The sequence below is a fragment of the Hibiscus syriacus genome, unplaced genomic scaffold, assembly GCF_006381635.1.
Source record: "Hibiscus syriacus cultivar Baekdansim isolate YM2019G1 unplaced genomic scaffold, ASM638163v2 tig00110839_pilon, whole genome shotgun sequence".
NCBI classification, from domain to species: Eukaryota; Viridiplantae; Streptophyta; class Magnoliopsida; order Malvales; family Malvaceae; genus Hibiscus; species Hibiscus syriacus.
Genome location: NW_024062886.1, coordinates 908122 through 916112, shown reverse-complemented (window position 1 = coordinate 916112; position 7991 = coordinate 908122). Strand labels below are relative to the sequence as shown.

The 7991-nt window shown below is 38.9% G+C and overlaps 1 pseudogene; it reads left to right on the top strand.

The window, feature by feature from the left end:
• Nucleotides 1–622: 622 nt before the first annotated feature.
• LOC120143205 overlaps nucleotides 623–7991 on the top strand; it is a 74358-nt pseudogene continuing 66989 nt past the window's right edge.

The following is a 7991-nucleotide window of genomic DNA, read 5'->3' as shown; positions in this document are numbered from 1 at the left end:
AAGGGTTGTATGCTTCATGCTTTTCGAATATCGCAGATTAGTTGAAAAATGTTGTTGTTTTACACTTCCATCTCTCTGACTGGGGGTATTTGGTTTCCAGAAACTAGGAGAAATATACAAAAGGTGAAACCAGGAAGCTTGTTACTCTAGATCAAGGTTTCAAATCGCGGTCGCTCTTTCGGTTATTTCGGATTTACCGTGATTGCGGCCGTCGCGGGCGCTATTGCGGTCGTCGCAGACGCTATTGCGGCCGTTGCGGGTAACTCGGACAGCGGCGAAACCTCTATATCGCGGACGAAATCGCGGTCGCGAACTGTTTTTTAAAACCCTGCTAGATGTAACATGAGTATTTTTTTTTTGTTCATCTTTTCAGTCTCTAAATTCATTATGATCTCTCAATGATGTTAAGAATGCTATGAAATTAAATTGGCTTGATGCTTCTTTTCCGAGAAACTAAGTTAATCCACGAACCATTTGATTTCTCTGCTTAAAACTGTTGTAACAAGTTTTTATTCTGCTGCAATTTCAGCTCCTTCAGCTGTTCTCAAAAAACGACCATGATGTTTTTTTGTTAGTTCTTTTTGAATTTTGAGTCTCTTGGTAAGCTTAACATATATACAATATGAGGGTATAATGTTTCCTTCGTTGTTTTATCTGGTTTTTGGTGACCAATATTAGGTTGTTCTATGATAACAAGTTGGTAAATTGTTATTCAGGATCTTTCTTCTCCTGTTTTATCTGCTGTTGGTGAGGATTACTACAAACTCACAACTGAGGCATTGAGAGTGTGTGGAGAACTTGTTCGTGTAGTGCGCCCAAATCTTGAGGTGGAACCTTTCTCTCGCAATTTGAGATTTTGTTTAACAATTCTCTTTGTTGCTGGAATAAGTCTTATCCAGATTTAATCCTAACATGTTTATTTTGGTAATTCCAAATTTCATTTGAGTTATTGATTACAATAATGTGATAATGTCCCGCTTGACTAACCAAGATCAAGATCAGGTCAGAAGAGTTTAATTACTTTTCTCCCTCCATGTTCAATCTGTGATGAGTTAAATGCTTTTACGATTAGTTTAATTAATGTTAAGGTATTTTTCCTGTTTCCTATCGTTCTCAGGAGGATAAGGAGTGGGAACACTTCAAAAATTTCAGATTTTTGATAAATTATTCATTATATAGTGGTCCAATCTATTTTAAGCTCTCTCTTACAAAGTTTGTCATTTTCTTCATTGAAACTAAAAACAATCCAATGGCAACACAGCTGTAACTGGCAGCAGCTTCCTTTGCTTCTTCTTTGGATTAATATCTTATATACCCTTTGTTACTATTACACTCAGGTACATGAAACAGTCCTCTTTTGTCTCTGAATCTGTACATTTCATTTTCTTCTTCTCCCTTTATTATTCATTGGGGGGGGGGGCGAGATGGTTTCCTTTTTCATTTCATGTGCAATATGCATGACATTATTTAAGTATAATGAAGCACGAAACTAATTATTGTTGGGATGTGTATCAATTTCGTTTCTGTTTTTATCTCTTTCGCATAATTTTATTTGGAAAAGGAGAAAAGTTTGGTTGATGAACAAGGACTCAGAATAGCTAAAAATCAGGAAAACAGTAGAAAAACAGACGGAAACTTGCTGAGAGTAAAAGAGGTATTTTTTTTCTCATATGTGTACAGTAATCATAAACACTCATTGCAGTTTTCTTTACAAGGATGTATGGTAGTCTCATGATGCTATGTTTTCTAATATCAAATATCAGATGAGTTTACTGTTGACATTTTATTTTCTAGGTATATATAGTCAAAACTAGCATGAGTGCCAGAACCTCAAGTGTTTAATCTCGTTTTTTTTATTGAATAAATCCCTATCAAAGGCAAAGCTGCTAATATTTTCCCATAGTTTTGGTTCACCCTCCAGAAATACGACATGGATAAGAGTTGGATGAATTTGTCAAGGGTAAGCGATGAATATTGAAATGGAGTCAATTTTTTTTTAAATTTAGCTTTTATGAATGCAAACAAATAGAATATGATTATTTACCCTTGTAAGAAGTGTGCTAACATTAATTCGCGCAATAGTGAAGTTATCTACGAGCATCTAGTTGTTTTTGGCTTTGTTTGGGGCTATAGAAAATGGATATTTCATGGAGAGTTTAAATCTCATAGATCTTCTTTCATGAGTTATTCGACTTATCATTTTAATTCTCACCATCGATCTGTTAGAGAAGATGACATGGAAGGTATGTTGCGAGATGCATTTAATATGCATGTAACAACCCGGAAATTTGAAAAAAAATATATTTGTAATTTTAGGATTTAATTAAGTAATTTGGTGAAATTAGGGGACTAAATTGAAAGATTTTAAAAATTCGTAACTTGTTTTAGAGTTAAAAGAAATTCAGGGACCAAGCCCCGAATTTAACTTAAAATGTTAGGTATGTGGTATTATATGCAAATCAGAAACCAATTTATCCCAAATTCCCTTCCCAGAGCCCATTTTCCAACCACGATCCCGACGCTGTTCGAATTCCGATCGTCGTTTTGAAACCACCATCGTGTTCGTTATCGAGTGAGGAACAATTCCCTTAAATTAATTGAAGCGAAACGCTGCCAAATATCGGGAATTTCCAGTCAAAGCCTCGACGTTTTTTTAGCTCAATCGCCGAGAAAATCTTAAATTCATAGCCGATCGTTGCTCCGTTTACGACACCTCCGGCACCATCGTGTTCCTTGTGCCGTTCCGAGTCCACCGGTGTCCTCCTTTTTCTCCGGCGGCGGCGGCGTGTGTGGTGGTGAAGCGGTCAAAGTTTCCGATTTGATGAAACCGAGCTCTCCGCCGTTCAAAAATTTGAACCGATCTTTGTAAGTATCTCGAAATCGCTCAAAATAATTTTTAGAAATTTTTCCGTGAATTTTACGCAGCCAGGAGAGCCCCCACGCGCCGCCAATGAATGGGGAAGGCTAAAATGACCGGTTTAACCGGGTTTTCAATGGGTTTGACCGGTTCCGACCCGACCCGTTGACCATTGATCGGATGACATTTTGGGAATTAATTCAAAATGGGTGCTATTTTGGGATTTTAATTCAAAAAAGGGTACTATTTTGGGAATTTAATTCAAAAAGTGCTATTTTGGGAGTTTAATTCGAAAAGGTGCTATTTTGGGAATTAATTCGAAAAGGGTGCTATTTTGGTAATTATTTTAAAAAGGTGCTATTTCTGTAAAATGGTTGACAGTTTGTTGACCTCCTTTGACCAGAACTTTGACCGGCTTTGACCGGCCATTAAACAACCATTAATCTTTTTCGAGAATACCTATCCTGACATTTTTTCGACGTCCCGAATCCGTGGTCGGTTTCACAAAATTCAAACCCGGAAATCTTCGAATCGTCAGTCAAACCCGTTGACTTTGATTTTGACCAAGAATTCAAAATTTTGGAAGGTCATACTTTATGTTTTTCGACGTCCTGAATCTGATTCCGAAGTCCGTTTTGTCAAATTCCGACCCAAAATCCCCGAATAAAGCATGTGAACCCAAAAAGGCTTAGTGTTTTAGTATTTTGATTATTTATTTGAGAATTGGTTAAGGAATTGATTCAGTAAAATATTTTATGAAGGTACCCGTGTTTCACCTGAACGAGGATCAGTTAGGTCTGGAGTTGTACGTTCGTCAGATCAGCTTGAATCGCGTACTACAAGAATTACCCGTAGGTTTCCGTATATTATTTAAATAAAGATTATTTATATTAGGATTCCAATATGGAATTTTCCAATTCGTAGGATCTAGCGCTGCAGCAGAGCGTGATCGACAAACCCAGTGATAGGCTTCCCTATCTGATTTCTCATATTGTTACAGGTGTGTTTCCTGATAGTGTTATATTACTATTTTAAAGTATATAAATATCTGAATACTGTGTATCTGATTTCTGATTTACTGTATATTTCTGATATGATTTCTGGTTACGGTATTTTATACCGTTTTCTGAATACTAATTACCCAACATCTGAATTACCATACATTACTGATTTATGGTTTTCAAGCTTGAAACATTCTTATGTTTTTAAAAGAATTATTCATTGTTTTACGCGCATACATTCATGTTCATTATTATCATTGGGGGAATATTATTGGAGGAAGATTATCTGCAGGCTCCTCGGCTGTGTGCTTAGGGCCTTACTGGTTGTGCGGGGTGTATGGTTCTGGGGAACCTACACAAACAGATTATGAAAGGATGGGGGTAGTGTTCATGTTTTCAAAACATATTGCATAAACAAATTTTATTAAAATATTTTGTTAATATGTTTTTATACACTGTATGGAGCACACTGAGCTTTTTAGCTCATTCTATAGTTTTTATACAGCAGATTTGGCATCAGGGGAGATCAACTACTTATTTTGTACGAACATATATCTCTACATGTTTTCCGTTGTATCTAGTGACATGTATTTGCTATCGTTTTGGATATATTTGTATTATTAATATTTTAGTTTGTATTAATATAATGTATTGTAAGAAAAAAAAACTTGTGAATGGGATATGTGACCACTTATGTTTGGGTTTAACTTACAAACCGAGTCTGGGGGGTTATATTTGGTGGTATCATAGCTTTCGGTTTTAAACACTCGGACTGTATATGGGTCCTAAACTTTGGATTTTTAAGAATTTTTTTTTAAAAAAAAATGTGTCACCTTATGGTATGATTTAAAGTTTTCTCGAGATCCCTGATGCTAATATGATATATGTTTCAAATTCTTTCTGTAAAGTCTTATAGACCAACGATGAATGCTGCTAGAGGTCGTAGGTCAGGACGTGGACGTGGTAGAGGGATAGTCACTCGACCTTTTGTTACGATAGACGATCCGATGTCTCCACGTGATCCTCCTGTTTCGCAAGTAGATCCGACCCTTTCTCATGATGACCAGTTTACTCCTATGAGAGATCTTCCCGTCACTGAAGATGAGGATACTGAGATGAATGAAGACGCCAATAATAGAGCTATCTTCCGCATGTTTCAGAGAGCTGCTAGAGCCCCTAGCAACATGACTGCAGTGGAGATTTCAAATTCTCTAGTTGCTGCTGGTGCAGTTCCATTTGAGGGTATTACTGGTGGACCCCCGACAGACACTGAGTATTGGCTGGAGGACACAGAGAGGATTATGGATGAGATAGACCTCGGACCTGAGCAGAAGTTGAAGGGGGCCCTAACTATGTTGAAGAAAGAAAGCTTCAGATGGTGGCAATCCATTTCTGGTAGTATTCCGAGGAACCAATTAACATGGGATCTTTCCAAGACGCGCTTCCGGAGTCGCTACATCGGAGAGAGATACTTGCAGGAGCGACGTCAGGAGTTTCAGGATCTGGAGCAGGGTAATATGTCTGTTATGGACTACGAGGTTGAGTTCATCCGATTGAGCCGTTATGCTCCTGGACTTGTTGGCACAGAGACAGATAAATGCTTGAGATTCAAAAATGGACTCCGGTATGAGATCAGGAGTCTAGTCGCTACCCACCGGGAGAGGAATTTTGATGTATTGGTTGAGATAGCCAAGACTGCTGAGGAAATAGAGCGATTGGGTATGGAGCGCAAGAGAGATAGTGATCGAGCCCAAAATCGATTCAGGAGGCCTTCTGGTTCTGTTGATTCTTCTACACACCCTAGCAAGAGAGGCAGGGGTGAGTCATTTCAGAGAGGCGGTGCGAGTATCAGACCTGTTGCATCTGGTTCTTCAACTTTTCAGCCTTCTAGACATGGTGGATCTTCTAGGTCACAATCTTTGCAGTCATGTAATTATTGTGGGAAACCTTATTATGGGGGAATGCAGGAAGAAATTAGGTACATGTTTTAGATGTGGTTCAGGTGACCATATTGTAAAGGATTGTCCAGAGTTAACTCATTCAGTTCAGACACCAGCTCGTACTCCCGCTCGTACTCAGAGTACTGTTCAGACTCCTACGGGTGGTCGTACTCAGGAGAGATCATCTGGATCTACTAGTAGAGGCTGTGTATCTCAAAATAGGGGTCCAGTCAGATCTGATGCCAGACAGCCTGCATTGGTTTACACTGTCAGACTTCGACAAGATCGTGATGGGCCTAATGTGACTGCAGGTACTGTTACTATTCATTCAGTTCCATACTTTGCATTGTTTGATAGTGGCTCTACCAATTCCTATGTATCACATTCTGTTTCTAAGGGTCTATATATTCTTGTTGAGAATATTGAGCATTCGGTGATAGTTCAAAGTCCCTTAGGCAAGTCCATTGTGTTGGATCGTATTTATAGAGAGTGCCCTATTGAGATCAATGGAGAGATTTTTCTGGCTGACCTGATGGAGTTACCTTTGGAAGAGTTTGATTTGATTCTCGACGTAGATTGGTTGGACAAACATCGAGTAAATATTGATTTTGAGACTAAGAGGGCTGTTCTGTAGACCCCAGATAATCGAAAGATTGTAATGATTGGGGAACGCCGTGGATTTCTGACGAATGTTGTATCTGCTTTGGTAGCTGAGAAGATGATCAGGAAAGGTTCTGAGGCGTTTCTTGCTTATATATTGGATACTAGGAGTTCTCAGTCTGATATTGAAGGTATCCAGATTGTCAAGGAATTTTTCGATGTTTTTCCCGAGGAGTTGCCTGGATTACCTCCGGATAGAGAAGTTGAGTTTGAGATTGAAATCTATTCAAGTTCCACTCCGGTTTCAATGGCTCCTTATCGTATGGCCCCAAAGGAGCTTAAGGAACTGAAAGTTCAACTCCAGGAGCTGTTGGATAGGGGATTTATCCGACCCAGTGTATCATCGTGGGGAGCCCCAGTTCTCTTTACCAAGAAGAAAGATGGGACATTGAGACTTTGTATCGATTATAGGAAACTGAACAAGCTCACGGTTAAAAACAAATATCCTTTGCCCAGAATTGATGATCTATTTGACCAATTTCGAGGGGCTTCTATCTTTTCAAAAATAGACTTAAGGTCTGGATATTATCAACTCAAAGTGAAAGACTAGGATATTCCGAAGACTGCTTTCCATACCCGGTATGGGCATTATGATTTTTAGTGATGTCATTCGGGTTAACAAATGTCCCTGCTGCTTTTATGGATCTGATGCATAGGGTGTTTCGACCTTATTTGGACTAGTTTGTTGTTGTGTTCATTGATGACATACTGGTGTATTCTAGAAGTGAAGAAGAACATGAGGAGCATTTAAAGATTGTTCTACAGACTCTAAGGGAGAATAAGTTATACGCTAAGTTAAGCAAGTGTAAGTTCTGGCTCAGCGAAGTGACTTTTCTTGGACATATTATTTCTCCTGATGGTATTTGGGCGGATCCAAGCAAAGTGGAGGCTATTCTGAACTGGAAGCAACCCAGGAATGTTTCTGAGATTCGTAGTTTCTTGGGCTTAGCTGGTTACTACCGTCGTTTCGTTGAGGGGTTCTCCCTTATTGCAGCTCTTATGATGAAACTATTGAGGAAGGATGTTCCATTTGTCTGGTCTGAGGACCAACAAGCTAGCTTTGAGAAATTGAAGACTGTTCTAACTCAAGCCCCAGTACTGATTCAGCCTGAATCTGGGAAAGATTTTTCTGTCTACAATGATGCTTCTCACTCTGGATTAGGTTGTGTTTTGATGCAAGATAGGAAGGTTGTCGCTTATGCTTCGCGTCAATTAAATCCGCATGAGCGTAACTATATTATTCACGATATGGAGTTAGCTGCTGTGGTCTTTGCTTTAAAGATCTGGAGACACTATCTCTACGAAGAAAAGTGTTATATCTATACTGATCATAAGAGTCTGAAGTATTTGCTTACTCAGAAAGAATTGAATTTAAGACAACGCCGCTGGTTGGAGCTTCAAAAAGACTATGATTTAGAGATAGAATATCATCCAGGGAAGGCTAATGTAGTGGCAGACGCTTGATCCGTAAGGCGATATCAGATCTCAGAGCCTTATTCGCCAACTTGAGTTCATTTGATGATAATAGTATGT